This window comes from Coenobita brevimanus, chromosome 113 (assembly GCF_032717465.1).
Source record: "Coenobita brevimanus isolate Jiangsu-jjx chromosome 113, ASM3271746v2, whole genome shotgun sequence".
In the NCBI taxonomy this organism is placed as follows: domain Eukaryota; kingdom Metazoa; phylum Arthropoda; class Malacostraca; order Decapoda; family Coenobitidae; genus Coenobita; species Coenobita brevimanus.
The window spans coordinates 17,862,422-17,880,487 of NC_137066.1; positions in this window are offsets into that span (position 1 = coordinate 17,862,422).

Consider the following 18,066-nt stretch of genomic DNA (forward strand, 5'->3'; position numbering starts at 1 on the left):
TTATATTAGGACTAATAATGAACCACAGTGAATATAAAGGAAGGAGAAAGGAACAATAGAAGATGGAAATGTGATAGGGGAGAGAATGAAGGAGAGAAGGAAGGAAAGAAAGAATTAATGGAAGGAGGGAAGGAAGGTGGTATGTACAGAGTGAGGAGCCTCGGATGGTAGGACAAGATAGGGATGGATGTAGAAAAGGCTGAGAATGTAGAAGAGAAAAATGGACGAGAATTAAAGGTAGGAGGGAGGGAAAAGAGTTGGGAAGGGGCTACAGAATGGAAAGAACAGGGAAAGACGGAGAAGCGAAGAGAAAGAGAAGTGGAACTGAGGAGAGAGAGAGAGATAGAGAGAGAGAGAGAGAGAGAGAGAGAGAGAGAGAGAGAGAGAGAGAGAGAGAGAGAGCATATCACAAAAAAACAAGCAAAAAAAATGGAGAAAAAGAAATCAGAGATGGAGGAGAGAAAATGGGAGTCCTAGAAGAGAAGAGACAACGCGGGGAGGCGATCATGCTCTGAAGGAAGAAATAAAGTAACGGAGATGATACTGCAAGAGAGAGAGAGAGAGAGAGAGAGAGAGAGAGAGAGAGAGAGATCTGAAGAGTTTAGGAGAATAACTGAAATTAGAGTCAGGAGCAGATAAGTGAGGTGAGAAAAGCGAAAAAGAGGAAGATATAGAAAAGCTAGATTGGAAGAGAGAGCAGTAACAAAGAAGAGAAATTAACCGAACTGGTAGGCAATGAAAAACTGTGATTGCAAGAGAGAAAGAGAGAGAGAGAGAATGTTGATAGACAGTATTATCTGTGAAATATTTAAGAGGGTTGTACCTCGGTATTGGAAAAGACTGATATTTTAACTCTGCACTGCAGCAATGATTACTGGACGAAGTAAAACACAAAAATGGTTTATATCTTGATATTGTCGTATGGTAGGTATATGGAAGATAGTTATAAAAACGCCAAAAAAGGTGATCACAGTGAGTGAAAAAAAAAAAAAAAAAGAATGTGGACTAAGACTTTTGTGTACGAGGTAATAATCACTAACTCTCGTTGTAGACAAAGCAACTGACCCAATGATATTTGTCATCTGATACTGCATGCTCCATCTCCATACTTCCTGCTTTTGTACCTGTATCAGTGCATGTAAATCCACTACGAGACCAGATCTTCTCCTTGTAGAGAGAATGAGAGCCAGTGTTAAGTTTTCCCCTTGCTGGTAAAGTATGAAAATTGTCTGAAGGAAGAGTGATGTGAAAATCGATGTGCTCTAATGGTTTTGCTTGTTATGTCATCGGTAGAAGTGACAGGATGGGAACATTTGCAAGCATATGATAGGACATACTACCAGCACCCACATTAAATGTCTGCCACGGGTGGGGTTCACTCCCTAGACTATGGCGCACTTATCGCGAAACGAGTACGCTGATCGCCGAGCCACCGCCTTGTCAGTTTGAAGCTAATAAACAGTGTGGACTTAATGTAGCTGCATGGAGGGGACAGCTACTAAAGTTTTTGACTCTGCTATCGCGATCAAATGTTTGTATGCACTTCAGTTAGCGGAGGGATGGAAAGTCACAAACGAAAACTACCAGTATCAAGCACACAACAGAATATGGGAAGGAAGAATAGTCTCTGACGTTCGAGAAGGAATGAAAATAATGGAAGGCAAGAGATACAGCTGGCAGAGGACTGTAGCAAACCTTTGCTTGTGATGGTTCAGCACTGAACGTGGAAACATTGTTATAAAGAGAGAAGGCCAGATGGCGGAATATTTGGCGGTTGATGAACAGGATGGTCCTTGGTGTTGGAGGAGACATGTGGGTTACATATATTCAGTTTATGAGGAAATGACTGACATATTGCATCCCAAACATCAGCATTAAGGAATAGTCAAACTAATATATTTAGCTTTAGAAAGATCTGTAGTACCGCAAGTGATGAAGGTATTATCTAACCCTTTCAGTTCATAAAGTTTCTTAAGAACTTAATAGCAATGTACTACATTGGCAGATATAAAAAGATAGCGTAAAGAATAGATCATACAATTAAAAGGATGCCATCGGAGGGAAAGGTTAATTCCGAGTTCCAACCACCAATCCTCAGTGACCTACACCTCTTCTCCCAACATCTCCATCTTCAAACATCCAAGCTCTTAGTTATATATACAGATATCTCATGAGTGTTCAAGGGGTCAACGCTCCCTCCTTATCTGCAAATTAACGATCCTTCAACAGGGACTGTGGTGTAGTTGTAGTGGTGTAGTGGTATGTTGCCTGGCTCTCACCTGAGTCCCGGGTACGATTCCCGGCATAGTGGTTATATATTGGATGATTTTTCCTGTGTAAAGTACAGGATTCTCTCTTCGCTGTTTTTGTTACCTCTCTCCTAATCGGGGAAACAGTGGTATTCTATACTCCAGCTAGCACCCAACGATTTTGTTAAGTGGAAAATGACTCACCGGTGTGTAAGAAAGTAACTAATGTCATCATTAACCCTTTCATTTTCAGAATAATTCTAGTACTGCATTCCAACTGAGATCAAACTAATTCAAGTATTATAAGCCAATAAAAAGAGCTTTATAAGTATATAATTTTCCTGCTTCCTCATTATCGCCCACCTTACGAGGCTGAGCGATAATGTTTTTGCCTGCCTGTCTCTCTCTCTCTCTCTCTCTCTCTCTCTCTCTCTCTCTCTCTCTCTCTATCTATCTATCTATCTATCTGTGTGTGTGTGTGTGTGTGTGTGTGTGTATGTGTGTGTGTTCCCATTATATCTCATAAACGGCTTGAGCTATCAAAATGAAACCTTCAGAGCATCAAGATATCGCCAGAATCTTGGCCGAGTTCGAAAATGGCACTCGGGGTCAAGGTCAAGATCAGCATAATGGCTACCAAAGGTCAAGTATTTCTATCGCTCGGCTTTAGCACTGTTACTGTATATCTCATGAACGGCTTGAGCTATCAACATGAATCAAGGTATGGCCAAAATCTGAGACTTGTCCAACAGTATAATTTGGCGGGCGATTAGCTTTCGGCTCTCGAATGCTTTTCTTTCATTTTTATTTAGTTTTGATGTTAGCGTTCACTTAAACCGTTTACACTAGTATAATCAGAACGGCCATCATGACCTCTGTGAGACACATACCTCACAAGTGAAGCTTATCACGTTCCTGATTAATTTCCACAAGATGCAAGCAACACAACCATAGAAAAGTCCCTTTGAGAAGAACTTTTAAACGTGCTTAGTTTGAAGTATTTTTCTTGTGTTTTCCTTTAACAAACTCCGGCAGGGCTTGTGAGGACTTAGGGGCTTGAATGATGCTTGCATGAGAGTTCTTTTCGTTCTGGCTGGGAATGTTGTTTGATAGGTTTCCCCGGTTTATGCTTTCTCTTTCACTGATCCTAGATCCAAATACACTTCATATTAAGTGAGAATGAGGGCCATGATGATGATGATGATGATATACGGTGTGCACCATTCTCCACCTATACTGATACTAGATGTGATGCAGTAACTCTCGTTCACCTCTGTTTCTTTCTTCTTCTTACCATGTAGTAATAATTATTTTAATTATTCAGGCCGGACCGACCAAAAGAGTCCTCGGAGACTGGAGAGAGAGAGAGAGAGAGAGAGTGTGTGTGTGTGTGTGTATGTGTGTGTGTGTGTGTGTGTGTGTGTAGGTAGGTAAAACACACTGCACTTAGCAGTGAACGTGCCACAACGACCATACCATAGCAAGAAGTGCCGAGTGTCAACGCCCCCGTGTCCCATTCATTACACCAGGAACTGTACAGTGCCCCACCAGATCCCTCACGACATCTGCCTTTATTCTTACACTGTATAATTGTATGCATGCAGTAAGATGCCCAGTATAGTTCACGAAGTCTCTCCATGTTTTGTAGTAGACTTCTTTGTGCAGTATTTCTGTATTTGTCTCTCCACATGCTCATCTGTCTAACCATTATTTTGCGTACTTCTCTGGATATATGTTTTCCTATCTGCTTTTCTGTTGCCATCTCTGTATCTGCAGTACTTTATTATCTCCCTACGTATTTTTCAGCAGTTTATTCCAAATTAGATTAATTATTCAGTACTTTGCCATAGCTGGATCATTCTCCTTAAAAATTTCTCTGTGTTCGGAGAAACCGGCGGCACATTAGTTAGAACATTCGGCCTGTAGCTGGAAGAACCCGAGTTCAGTTCTCTGACCGGTCTGATGGATGTAGTGTGTTTGTTACCCCCTTGTCCTTGCCAACCCAGCAGTGCAATTGGTTGAACTGGGGTCTGGGTGTGAACCGATTATCCAGAGTAATTTTAAAGGGGATGACTTGTATTTGGAAATTGTGACTGTCCATCCTAATGATTCGTGCGCAGTCGATAGGCATTACTCTAAATCTTCCTTTTCACTCACCTTCCCACCATCCTACTTACTAACCTAACTAAGCTATTTTTGTGGCTACATATCAACGCCATCACTACAATGACGCACATCTTAGTACATTGTCGCTATCATCAGACGATACTATTACCAACCTACTAAACTATTTTTATGGCCACATATCGACGCCTTCATTACAGTGAAGTATATCCTAAGTTTACTGCTAATAGTACACGATTTTATGAGTCTTCGGAGAGTTGTTAGAGGTAGAGGTGTTAACAAGGTTAGTAACTCTATAATATGTTAAGGCATAGTGGAGTTGATAATATCCCATCATGCCTATCATACCGTTATTTAGATTTTAAGCAAATACTGCAGACTCTTCTCTCATTTTTTTTACTCTTAGTAATTCAGAAGGAGTATTCTTGACTGGTACTGAGGATAGGAGGCTGACATGTTAATACCGGTACGAATAGCCCTCTCATGGTCGAAATATCTGCTGTTTCCTGTTGCAGCTAACCACAAACCAGTTTATTTAGAGTTGGTAATAAGATCTGAATATTGATATTAGTGTCATTAGTCACTAATGCTGAGGGGTATTTTGGGGGGGGTTCTGCTGAAAGGACACTTTGAGTACTACCCTCCACCAATGGGCTCATAGTCACAATGCTCATAGTCTTTACCCTGTTGTTCCTTGTTTCCGAACTTTTGAAAATACCGAATTTCGTCCTTTCAAAACGATCCTGGACGCCAGTGTGTTAACGTCTCATGATGGGTACGATTGTCGTATTCTGTTCCAAGTATGGCCAGATGATTATTTTCAGCTGCCAGCTAGAATACGAGACTAAGCGCGATAAATTATGTTGATATTAGCTATTGTTCTCACTCATGAGTCCACAGATATGCCATGGAAGTAATGCAAATTTATGGAAAGTTAATGATGAAATTAACTTGATACAGTGTTAAGGCCAAAGAAATTGGGAGTAGTCTGTAGACTCTAGCAACAGTCAAACAGGGTGGTACTCCCGAGGTTGATGGCAAGATGTTGACAGGGAGGGCTGAAGCTCCCGTTTCACCAGCCCTCAGGATATGTTCATGACCAACTCCCTTTGCTGAACATTTTCAATGTCTTCATTAACACCGAGAGTAGGCCGGAATACTCTCCTTTACTTAAAGCTGCCCTTCTACTACTGAAGACGACGGCTACTATACTCAATACGATGGTGTGTTTCTCAGTCTTTGGTGCCAACGTGTGTGACTGTGAAAGCCAGTTCTGGATCCGCAAACTTTGCCACACAGTTGGCATGTCAAATCCGGGTTTGCTGGGAAAACTCTGTTTTGGTTGTGCCTCTCATGTCTACGATCTTCTCTGGCTAGGTTCAGACCTTCGTCTAGATGAATGGTTCCTTCGCTGCAGAGGGCTAGCGATTGTTTTCTGTCAGAGGCATTGGTTTCAAGACCTTTAGGTATGATGTTGCATTTCTTCAGGGTTTTCCTTATATGGTCTTTAGATCTCTTCTTGTCTCCCTGGGTTCCGATGTGCTGCAAGGAGTTGGCCATATAGGAACTGGCTGGGAAGGGGGTGCTCAGGCACGAGGAACACGTGTCTGATCCGATTTTTTTTTTTTTTTTTTTTTTTTTTTTTAAAGCTAGCATGGTTTGTATGCTCGTTGACTTTGCCTGGTAATGAATTTGTGAGTGAGGGGTTTTATCCTCCTATGCGAGTCCTGGGATGAGCTGTAAGCATCGGATGTGAAAAGACAAGCTGTTTGGTGTGACACTGGTTGGTAGTCCACGATTCAGCACCATATAAGAGGGTGGAGAGGCATACAGCTGTATTAACTGATACCTTTGTCTCAATTCTCAAGTTGATGTTTTCAAAGACTCTGGATCTGAGATGCCCAAAAGAGGCTGAGGCAATATTGATTCGTGCAAGGACTTGTGCAACATTGTAATATTTATCTGTGAGCACACTTCCAAGGTAAATAAAATTCTTCTCCTGTTTTACGTTTTTGTCATTTATCTGAAATGCAAGAGGCTCTGCTGCAATGTTTCTCTGAGATATTATTTCTGTTTTATTGACATTTATTCGGAGTTCCATTGCATGATATATGTTGGAAATGATGGTGAGATAGTGTTGTAGGACTTCTGGGGTTTGTGCAAGGACAGCACAGTGATCAGAATATTGCAGTTCTAGGAAATGAGTTATTTCAGTCTTTAACTGTCCTTGAAGACGTCTGAGATTAAATAAGATACCATCTAGACAGAACTGGATTTTTATTCCATCATCAGAGTTCATTTACTGATGACTTGAAAGGGTGACTGCAGTGAGATAGATGTTGAAATGTTAGGAGCAATGACACATCCTTGCTTTATGCCCACATCCACACTGAAAGATTCGGATTTGCTCTCACCTACAGACACACGACCATTCATGTTGCCATGCAGACTCTTCGGGATGGTATGAAATTTGTTTGGAACTCCTAATTTTGAAAGAGCATTCCGTAAAAGTTCTTTGTTGACAGTGTCAAATGCTTTTCCAAGATCTATGAATGCAACATACAAGTCACGGTTCTGCTCGCGGCATTTCTCTTGTATCTGTCGGGCAACAAAGATCATATCACAGGCACTTCGTTCCTTCTGAAATCCACATTGTGTTTCAGGTATGTTGACTCAATGAAATGTTTTGTCAGTCTGGATATCATTAACTTGGCTAGTACTTTACTGGCATTCACAAGGAGGGAGATGCCTCTCCTGTTGCCAAAATTTGAGCAGTCCCCTTTCTTCTTGTAGGTAATTACAATATCAGAGGTAAGCCATTCAGATGGAATTTGTTCTTGGTTCCACATAGTATGAGATTATGGAGGCACTAGTGAAGTAACTGGCCACTCCCTTTGATCAGTTCATATTGTATGCCATCAGGACTTTTATTCTTTTTTTTTTTAGACAGATCGGAGGGCCTGAACAGTTTCTGCAAGTGTAGGAGGGACATCAAGATCTGCCTCTCGAGGGGTATTTGGGATGTTACCAAGGATATTGTGGTTTCTACCATTCAGTAAGGTGTTGAAGTGTTGCGCCTATCTTTTAGGACTGCTTGCTTGTCTTTCAGGAGCCCTCTTTCGAAAAGGATGTATGTTGTGTTTTGTTGACCCATAGATGGTTTTAATGGACTTGTAGAACCCATGATGGTCGTAAATATCGGCCAGTCTTTGTAGCTCTTTTGCTTGCTTAGTCCATCATTTGTTTTCCATGTCAAGCAGTTTTCTCTGGGTTTCACTTCTGAGATTCTGGCAGTCAGTTTTTAGGGTTAAAGAGCTAGGATGGGCAAACCAGTTGTCCTCTATTCTTTATTGCAAGAAGGTCATATATGCCCTCAGCATTTTCATGAGACCAGTCTTTGTGGCGTCAAGTGGAGAAGCTTTGGAGCAGTGTCTTCATGTTTACCCACTCTGCATCTGGGGTTATTGCATTGTTGTTTGGATCAAGTGGCGGGCAATGAGAGAGCTTCCCTGTAATAGTGCTGTGGAAAGTGTTACATGTTGCCACATCCTTTAAGCCACTATAATTTAGTTTCTTGATGGATGGTCTGCAGCACATTTGTGGGCGTATGACTAACTGCAGTTGGTGACTATAAGGTTATGATTTGTGGAGCACTCAACACTTCCCGTAGATCAAGTTATAAGAACTACTCTTTGATTTTGCTGACTTAAAATGCCACTCAACTAAGTGCCAATGCCTTGATCATAGGTGCATCCATGTGGTGTTGTGTTTATTCTGGAGTTGAAAGATGTTGCTGGTGATGACCAGACTGTGTTCTGAGCATAGAGATAGCAGTCTAAGGCCATTGCTGTTCATTTAACAACACCTTGGCAGCCTATAATGCTTTCCCAGAGGTAATTATCTTTTCCTTCTCTGGAATTAAAATCTTCAAGCAACTTCAGTTTGTCATTAGGTGGCACTGAACGAATGGTAGCATCTAAAGAGTCATAAAAGTAATCTTTGACGATGTCCTCAGAAATCAAGTGGTGGGACATAAGTACTGATGAGTGTTGCATATTGGCCTTTAGAGAGTGGCATGAACCAGAACATTAGCCACTCTTATTACTTGGATGTTCTGTAGAAGGTTGCTTCGGACTGCAAAAGCCAATACCATGGTTTCCTCTTACTCTGTCTGGGTATCCTCTCCAGAAACAGGTATACCCTTCTCTATCTGGGTATCCTCTCCAGAAATTGGTATACCCTTCTCAACCTATCTATCTATTGCCAGACGCCTTAATCCCGTAAGGGGTGGCCACAAACATATCGGCTCCATGTAGCCCTGTCCTCCGCAATTTTACTGCCATGCTCCCAGCTCACCCCCCTCTCCCATATACCTCTCCACACCAACCCTACATCTCATCCTTAGCCTCCCCCTCCCTCTCCTCCCTCCCCTTCCACCTCATTCACATATATTCTCCTCGTCAGTCTCTCTCACTCCATCCTCTCCACATGGCCAAACCACCTCAGTGTGTTTCACCTAACGCTTCCTATCACATCCACATCTACATCATGATGGTCCTCCACTTCCTCAGTTGTCAGTCTGTCTCTCCATGTGGCTCCACATGCTCCTCTCAAAGAACTCATTTCCATAGCTCTCACTATTGTCTTCTGTCCCTCCAACTAGGTCCAAGCTTCACTTCTATACTTTAGACATCCATACGTAAGAGTTGGTATCACAGTACTCTCTTCTAGTAACTTTTTCACATAAATACTCACCTCCCTGTTTCTTACCACTGTTTTCAAGGAACCAGCAACTTTTCATCCTTGATGTACACTTTCAAGCATTTCACCCTCTAAATATCCATCCTTACTCATCACACTACCCAAATACTTAAACGCACTCACATTTTCCATTTCCTCCTCATCCAACCTCACTGTACATTCCCACTTCTCTCGAAGACGATAACATTACTCTTCCCTACATTCACCTTTAGATTCCGTTTCTTACAGACTCTCCCAAACTCATCCACCAAGCCTTGCAGCTCCCCTTCGTCTTCATTTAACAAGACAGTATCATCTGCAAACAACAGTACAGGGAGTTTCCAAACACTGCCCTCTCTCATTAGGGCCGCTCCAACATCGAATGCCCTACCTTGTATCTCTTTTATAACCCCATCCATATACAGCGTGAGCAACCGTGGAGACATGACATATTCCTGTTCCAATCTAACCTTCAAATTGAATTATTCACCCAGTTCACTATCCACATGCACTGCAGCCTTAGTACCCTCATACTTACTCTTCACGGCATTCAGCAACTTCCCATCTACTCCATATATTCTTAATACTTTCCACAATCCTTGTCTATCCACCCTGTCATAAGCTTTCTTCAGATCCATGAAAGCCGCATACAACTTATTTCCCTTTTCTCGAAACTTTTCCACTGAAGATCTAAGAATGAATATCTGATTTATACAACCTCTTCCCTTCCTAAATCCTCCATGTTCTTCTCCAACTAATTCCTCTGTTATTTCCCAAACTCTATCAATAAATATCTACCATATACTTTTCCTACTACACTAAGAAGACAAATGCCCTATGATTACAACATACTTCGTTTTCCCCCTTTTCTTTGTACAGGGGAATAATTATACCTTACTTCCAATCCTTCGGAACTCTACTTTCCTCCCAGGCCAATCTGCACATCTTCCACATCCATTCTACTACTATCTCTCCCCCATGCTTCAGCATTTCACCACACGCTCCATCAATTCCTGGGGCTTTCCCCATTTTGACTTTCATCATTGTTTCCACAGCTTCCATCCTACTGATTTCTTCCTTTCTTCTCACATCCCTCCATCTCCCAGCCATTCCCCAGCCAGTTACAGTACACTCGCATTACTTTCATTTTCTATGTTCAATAATTCCTTAAAGTGTTTTCTCCACCTGCTCACTTTTTCCCTTCTTCACTGGTAATCTACCATTTTTTTCTTTCACTCTCCAGCTAACATCTTTGGCACCCTGTCTAACTCTACCTCTTTCCAGAACATTCTCTTACATTCCCTCCACTTCACACTCAAATTCCTTCCAAATTCCTCATCCACTCTCTTCTTGCTCTCGCTTACTAATCTTTTCACCTCTCTCTTCCACTCTACATGTATCTCTTCTGTCTCTCAACTAACTCCAAGCCCCTGTTTCTCATCCACTCACTATATGCTTCCTTCTTTGTGCCACATTCTCTCTCACCTCTTCATTCCACTATGCTGTTCCCTGCGCTCCCTTTCATCTTCTCTTCACCCCACACACCGCCTCACATGCTGCACAGATTTCTTTTGTGAATATCTTGCACACATCTTCCACGTCCCCTATCTACTCCAACCATATTTACCAGATCGCTCCTCTCTTCACTCTTATATTCCGCCTTTTTTCCATCCTCTTGTAACCTTTCTACCCTCCTTGTATAAACTACTCCCTCCTGTCCTTCCCCTCTTCTATTTCTCCATTTCATTTGGACCTTGATTCTGATCACCACCAAGTGGTGGTCAGAAAGTCCACACCACCAACCTCTATATACTCTTGCATCCATTACACAACTTCGCATCCTTTCATCAACACACACATAATCAATCATTGCCTTCCATTCATTCAGTTCACCACCCACCCTTCTCATCACTCACCACGTATACCTGTGGATCATTTTGTGCCTGAAGAGGGTATTGGCTATCATCACCCCCCTCCCGGCACAAATGTCCACTAAAGCACTGCCATTCTCATCCATCTCTGCAGACACACCCCACTCACCAACTACTCCATCCGTCCTCGCATTCCCTACTTTTCCATTCATATCTCCAATCCGAAACACTCATTACTTTCAAATCCTTCTCGTGCATCTATAAGGTTGCTCCCTCCTGGGAGGTGAGTCTCAGACAAGGCAGCAGCGTCAATTTCATACCCTTTCAGTTTAGGGACAATAAGGGCAGTTCTACGATGAGGTCTTGTGTTGTCGTCAGTATCAAGCAATGTTCGTCTATTCATCATAGCAAGAGTCAGAGGGATAATTTTGTTTTCTCGACTGCAGTGTGGAATGCCTTGATAGACACGGTTATCTGCCCAGGTGGTTAGGTTACCTTTTTAAGCACATTCTCTTCAGGGGAAAGCAGTTGGGCATCTGTTTCTGGTCGTTTAGTCGCACTGGATGCTGCCTAAGGCATAACCTGCTCCTACGCCATCATGCCAGCAACCACTGGGCCAGGACTCATGTGCAGGACTCGAGCTAGCGACTTCCAGCCACATATATGACCTCTCATTATCACCCTATCCTGTTGCCATAGATGTTTTGTTCTGGCGAAAGATGAGATGTGTTGAGTATGGTATAGCGGTGGGCTTGAGCAATGAATGGATTTGGTGTGATGGTAAGGGTGTGCAGTCCTTACTAGCAGGCGACTTGGCCCTTCCTAGGCTGTGATAGTGGCATGATGATTCACGACGACCATCTACTGTGCAGGGTTGCATGAGTCTAGCGGGAGCTCTGTCTGTCAAGCCCTGCCTTCCATGGGACGCCACTCACTGAGTTTTCCCTCGGGGTTTACTCCTGTAGCCTTGACCCAAACGAGGGCAATCCACAAGGCAATGGACCTGGGAACGCTTAGTCTAGCCCCTCAACAATGGCTCATCCAGCATGAATTACACTGTCCTCCTGCTGAGTCCGGGGGTAGGGGGTTCTCCCTCTGCTGGTACGGCCCACCAGATTTACAGGGCATGCAAGCCCACACCACTACAAGGTGGTTCCCATGGAGCAATATCTTTCCCTACAACTGTCTACACCATCCTACATACACATTAGACATCGCTCCAGCTGTCTACAGCAAGCTACATACACATTTGACCACACACCTTCTATTTCCATCCCCCTTTTGCAATGGCCGTTGCATTATTATGAGCAAATTCAGTGGTACCTCGGATTCTTACCATTGGCACGGTAAGGCTGGTGGCAAAGAACCCTCCATTCTATATTCCCTCTACCTCTATTCCTCACAGAAACCCAAATCTCTCCCTGTATAGACATATTCCTGTTTGGTTTTTCTGGCTGCCATCTCACAAACGTCTGTAGCAAGGGTGGCACCTGTTGTTATATCAAATCTGAATTTGCAGATGACATTGTTTTGAACTTCAAATCAGCTAACTTTGATTTTTCATTATAAAAACTAAATTGCCAAAACATTACCAACTATATCTGTACAGTTTATCACTCCCCCTATGTTTCCTCAGAATCCAGCATATTCAACTCCATATCCACACAATTGACCAACCTTAACCTCATCCTTACGACTGAAATTACCATTTTGGATTATTTTAATGTCCATGATGTATAGCTGTTATTGCATTCTGTCAGGACTTACGATATTGTCCTAGGATGTGAGCTGTTTGCAGAATCGTTTAATCTCACGCTCTTGGTAAAACAACCAACCAGAACACCAGATAATCCTAACTAATAACCCTATCTTTTGGACCTATTCCTGGCAGTTAACCTAGATCAATGCAGGATAGAAGTACTTTCACCACTTGGATCATCCGACTGCAATCTCATCAAAGCCTCATTAATAAGTTGCCACAAACCTCCCATTCTGAACGTGTCAGGATGACCAGATGGCACTTTGACAGGGCAGACTGGGATGGATTTAGAAATTATTTTCCTGATATTTCATGGCAGTCTTTCTTCTCCACTGATATCAGTTCTACCCAGTTCCACATCCCTGGCAGTTGCGCCGCCAGTTTCTACTACAATCAAACCCAGTCCCACATCGGTGACTTAACGGAAGTTGGTGTGGAATTGATCATACCCAATCAACAGTTTACTAAAAAATCGGACTCCCCAAAGTGGTTTGACGGCAGTTCTGCCACAGCAACGCTACAAAAGACCTTAGCATATAACCTTTATTAAAATAAAGAACATCTGAATCCCTTAGTCAATTTAAAATTGCTAAAACTATGTAAAAGTTGCTTTGAAAAAATCTCAGTCCAACAGTTAGTCAAATTAAAATTGCTAGAAACCATGACTGTACACAAAGTGTTAATAATTGCTAAATCAAACTTTCTTCATAACCAAGCATCCAGACTAATAAACAGTCCTAATGGCAATAAAATATTCTGGTCAACTCTCAATAATTTCAAGAATAACTTTAACAAGACATCACTCATTCCCCAACCAAAATCTTCTCATATTAACACTATGACCCGCGTGGAAAAACGGACATCCTTGACAGTGCATCTGCCAGAAGTTCTACCTTAGAGGAGGTCAACCATAATGTCCCCATACAGCTGTTCTACCTTAGAGGAAATCAGTCAGAACGTCCCTGTACTAGAACTTGACTCTCTCGAAATTGCTCCACTTAAGACACATACTAGATACGCAGGATCCATTCTAAACAGTTTACCAACTAACAAAACTGGAGAGCTGGATGGAATACCTCCATTACTTTTGAAAAAGTGTTCCCCAGACCTTGCGCCTGTTCTAGCAAATTATTCAGACTATGGATTCGTACCTTTCCATTCCCTAATTCTTGGAAAGAAGCCAATATTCACCTTTTTCCGAAGAAAGAAAGTTCCTCTGACCCCTCTGATTACAGACCAATAGCTATCATGTTGTCTCTTGGTAAAGTATTTGAGAATGTAATTAATAAGCACTGTCTTAAACATATTGAATCCTACAACTTAATTAGTGACAGACAGTATGGTTTTTGCAACGAAAGATCCACTATTACTAAAGTATATTCAGTTTCTTGACTCATACCATCCATCAGTTAATTGACTAACATGGAGAAACCCATCCAGTAGCCTTTGATATTCCTATAGCTTTAGTCAGAGTGTGGCACCATTCCCTGCTCTCCAAACTCTCTTGTTATGGCCTCGTATCTTTTCATCCACTGATTTCCTCATATCCCAGCAACAAAAAGATAAAAGTAGTTTATGTATTTTCCAATTTCCACTCGAGTAATGCCGGCATGCCACAAGGATCTGTCCTGGCTCCAACCCTATTCCCAGGTCATATTAATGATCTCATATCAGTCACCCATAATCCCATTCACTCAAATGCAGATGACTCAATAGTTCATAGTTCACTCACACTTAAACACCCATTCCCGAAGTTTAATATCTCTAACTTACAACTCAGTACAGCAGTCTCCATAAATCAAGACATATCTAAGATCACAGAATGGGGAGAAAACAACACTGTCTCATTTAACGATAGGAAAACAAAATATTTACAATTTACTAACTGACAGATATTGATTGATTCTTATATTACCTTCAGCGGTACTAACATTCCTGTCTCTAAAAGTATTGAAATTCTCCGAGTTTCACTTGAAAATGTACTAAGCTGGACCTCTCATATCAATTCACTTGCTAAAACCGTATCAAAGAAATTGAATTATTGTATTGAATCTGTAACTTCTTCAATGACGAGTGTGTATCTGTAATTTACAAGTCATGTGTGCTGTCAGCTGGAATATTGCTCACCCTTGTGGAGTGGATGTGGAGAGGCTGTAGAAAAACAAGTGAACTAAATTATGATCAGAGCTGTTATAATTATAAATAACCCTACCATTAAAATCGAAGTACCACCCCTGCAAGTAAGGAAGAATGTTGCCCCCCTTGCATTATTTTACAGATATTTTTATGGCAAAAGCTCAAACGAACTTGCATTCATTGTAGCACCTCTCCACGCTTTCCCCCGTGCTACACGGGCATCTGGTAGCACTCATGACTGGATTGTCATATAGTCATATTGCAGAACTTCTGCCAGTCAAAATTCTTTGGTTCCCCAAACTGCATCTCTTTGGAAGTCGCTTTCCCAGATTCCCCCCAAACTTCAACCTACGGCTGTTCAAGTCCAACTGCTACAGGTTTTTTATGAGTGGAAGACACCAGTAATCTCGCGTATGGTTTATTACCTCCGCCAAGCAGGCTATGTTTTCACTCCTGTACGTTTGTTTGTTTGTTGGTTGGTTGGTTTCTGAGCAAGATTACACAAAAACTAATGGACGGGTATCCTCGAAACTTGGTAGAAGAATGGGCCTTGGCCCAGAATACACTCCATTAAATTTGGTGTGAATCCGGATAATGGTGCGTAACCAGGACTTTTTTTTTTTTTCACTTTCTTTAACATTGCGAGATAGGGCGTTGGCGGAGGTATGCGCTCTACTGAGTGCCATTCCAGTTTATGTATTCAATTGTTTTTCCTTCCTCTGTTCATTTTTTTGTAAAGAAAATCTTTAAAGAAAAATATGGATGAAACTGGACGAAGGACGGATAGGAAAACCAAGAATATTTAGAAATGATGGAAACAAAAAAAAAAACAAAAAAACACACAAGAGAAAAAGATTTTGCAAGTCTGTGAACCATGCATGTTGATCTCATAATAGAGTTGGCAGGAAAAACACACACACACACACACACACACACACACACACAGGCGGCACGGCTACTTTAAGGCTTACTGACGAAAGTGGTGCCCTGGAGGACTACCTATAATAGGAGGACCATCTCACAGGGATGGTGGCTGGTTCATTAGAAGCCTGGTGTACAGAGGCTGAGGCCATCTCTAGTGGCAGGCTCAAGCCGGAACTTCTGCTGGAACTTGTACAGGGGAATTGGGCATGTCTAGGTCTTTGTTTTCTTTCAATATGAGATACAAAGGTTATAAAGGAATGAAAACAGGAAAAGGCCTTATCTTCCTCTCGAGGTTATTTGTTACAATAAAGACTTTGACTAATATAGATTTCTATACGTCGGGGTTAAGGAAAGCAAAAGTAGAAAGGGGACCATCTTCATATCCGATGCAACGCCAGAGCAGAACCAGGAAGGTTCCCTCTCGTTTGTAGGTATGGCAAGAGGACGTGAGTGTCTAATTATACGCAGTGACGCGTGAAAAAGACTGCTGAAATCCCTGTCAACATTGTGTCCTACCATACTTCTCATTCCTTTCCAGACATCAGAGAGCATCCTTCCCTGCTTTGCTATATTGTTCTGGTCTTCATATAGTTTTCACATAAAAATTATTTATGTTACACTTTCCATCGGCAGATAATGAGCGAAGTGACAGCTGGCAAAGAAGTGATGACGAACTTTTGATCATTAGAGTACATGTATCAGATGAATGACGTGAAGGACCTTAGAAACAAATGGAAGGGAATTGTTGAGATGCAGCAGACCAAACTTACTCTTAATTGGTTGCTTTTATCTGATGGAATATGATTCATTAATTTATAAATTATTCTCTTTATTCAGTTAGTGTTTTAAAGAAATGTTTGCTTCTATGTGGAGAGAGAGGGAGAGAGAGAAAGAGAGAGAGAGAGAGAGAGAGAGAGGGGGGGGGGGCCAGGGTGTTGTGAAGGAAGACGAGATGGAGAGTGGAGAGATGAAAAATGCATGGAGATGTATGTCGTGAAGGAGGGAAGAAAGAGGGAAGGATGGAGGAAGAGAGGAAGATGCCAGGAAGGGGAATAGGTGTAACTGGGATATGAGAGAAGGAAGAAGGGCAAGAAGCAAACCGAGAAACGTCATATCTGGTGCGATAGAGGGGGAAAAGATTTACGGAGTATGGAATTGGAGAAGGTACGAGTGAATACAAAGAAGAAACGACAGAATCAGTCATAAGTAGAAAAAGCAGGAGATGTGAAAGGAGGGAAGAGGGAGAGGGTATGGAAGAGGACTAGAGAAGCGGAGAAAATGAGAAAGGAACATGTGAATTATTCCTAAAGAGAGAGAGAAGCAGACGGAGAGGTAGGAGGGAAACGTGAAGTTATTTAATGAGAAGAGGGGGAATGGGTAGAGGACTGGAATGAGTGAAGGGAAGAGACAAAGAGTGTAAGGATGGACTGTTGGCAATGAGAAGGAAATGAGGGATAGAGGGTGATAACGAGACGGGAAGGAGATAGGGATATGTTAAGATGTTTACTGATGAGCGAAAATGAAGAGTTCAGAACCGGAGTGGGTGAATGGAGGAGAGAATGTAAGAAAGAATGAGTGGCCAGCACTTGGGGAAAAAAAAATAGGAGAGAAAGAGTGGGGTAAGAGTGGAGATGCAAAGTGAGGAATAAAAAGAAATGAGGAAAGGAAGAAAGAAAGAGATAAATGCATGACGAACGAGTAAGAAAAGTGCTTAGCAGTGAAGAATGCCTTGAAGTGTATACTCGTATTGCTGTCATCAGTAAATAAAATCCAAATGAATTTCTTAGCTGCATTAAAAATAAGATGGTAATGACACCGACACATACTCTAATTTTAGACAACAGAGAGCATACTAACGATGAAACTTAGGTTGATAAATTTATTACCACTTTCTTTGCATTTGCAATTACAGTAGAAAATGGAAACATAATTCCTGTAGTTTTTCTAGTTCGCTTAGAAGGCTGTATAATTACTGATATTACAACTAGTAAGAGAGAGGTACCGTTTTCAATAACACACTTTAAGAAAGGTAAAGCATCTGCTGCTGCGGAATGATAATTGTGAGTATTAACCACCTCAGTTAGGTTGATGAAAGTGGTGGTTTATTTTTACTGCTTCATGATGTTTCCATTCAACTTACCAAAGACCTCCCACATAGAAGGGGTTCACTAAGGCTACCTTTAACCCAGCATAATAAAAAGTTTCATTTAAGGTGACATGAAACTGTCTGGTAATAACGAGGGTACAATATAAGGGATGTCAA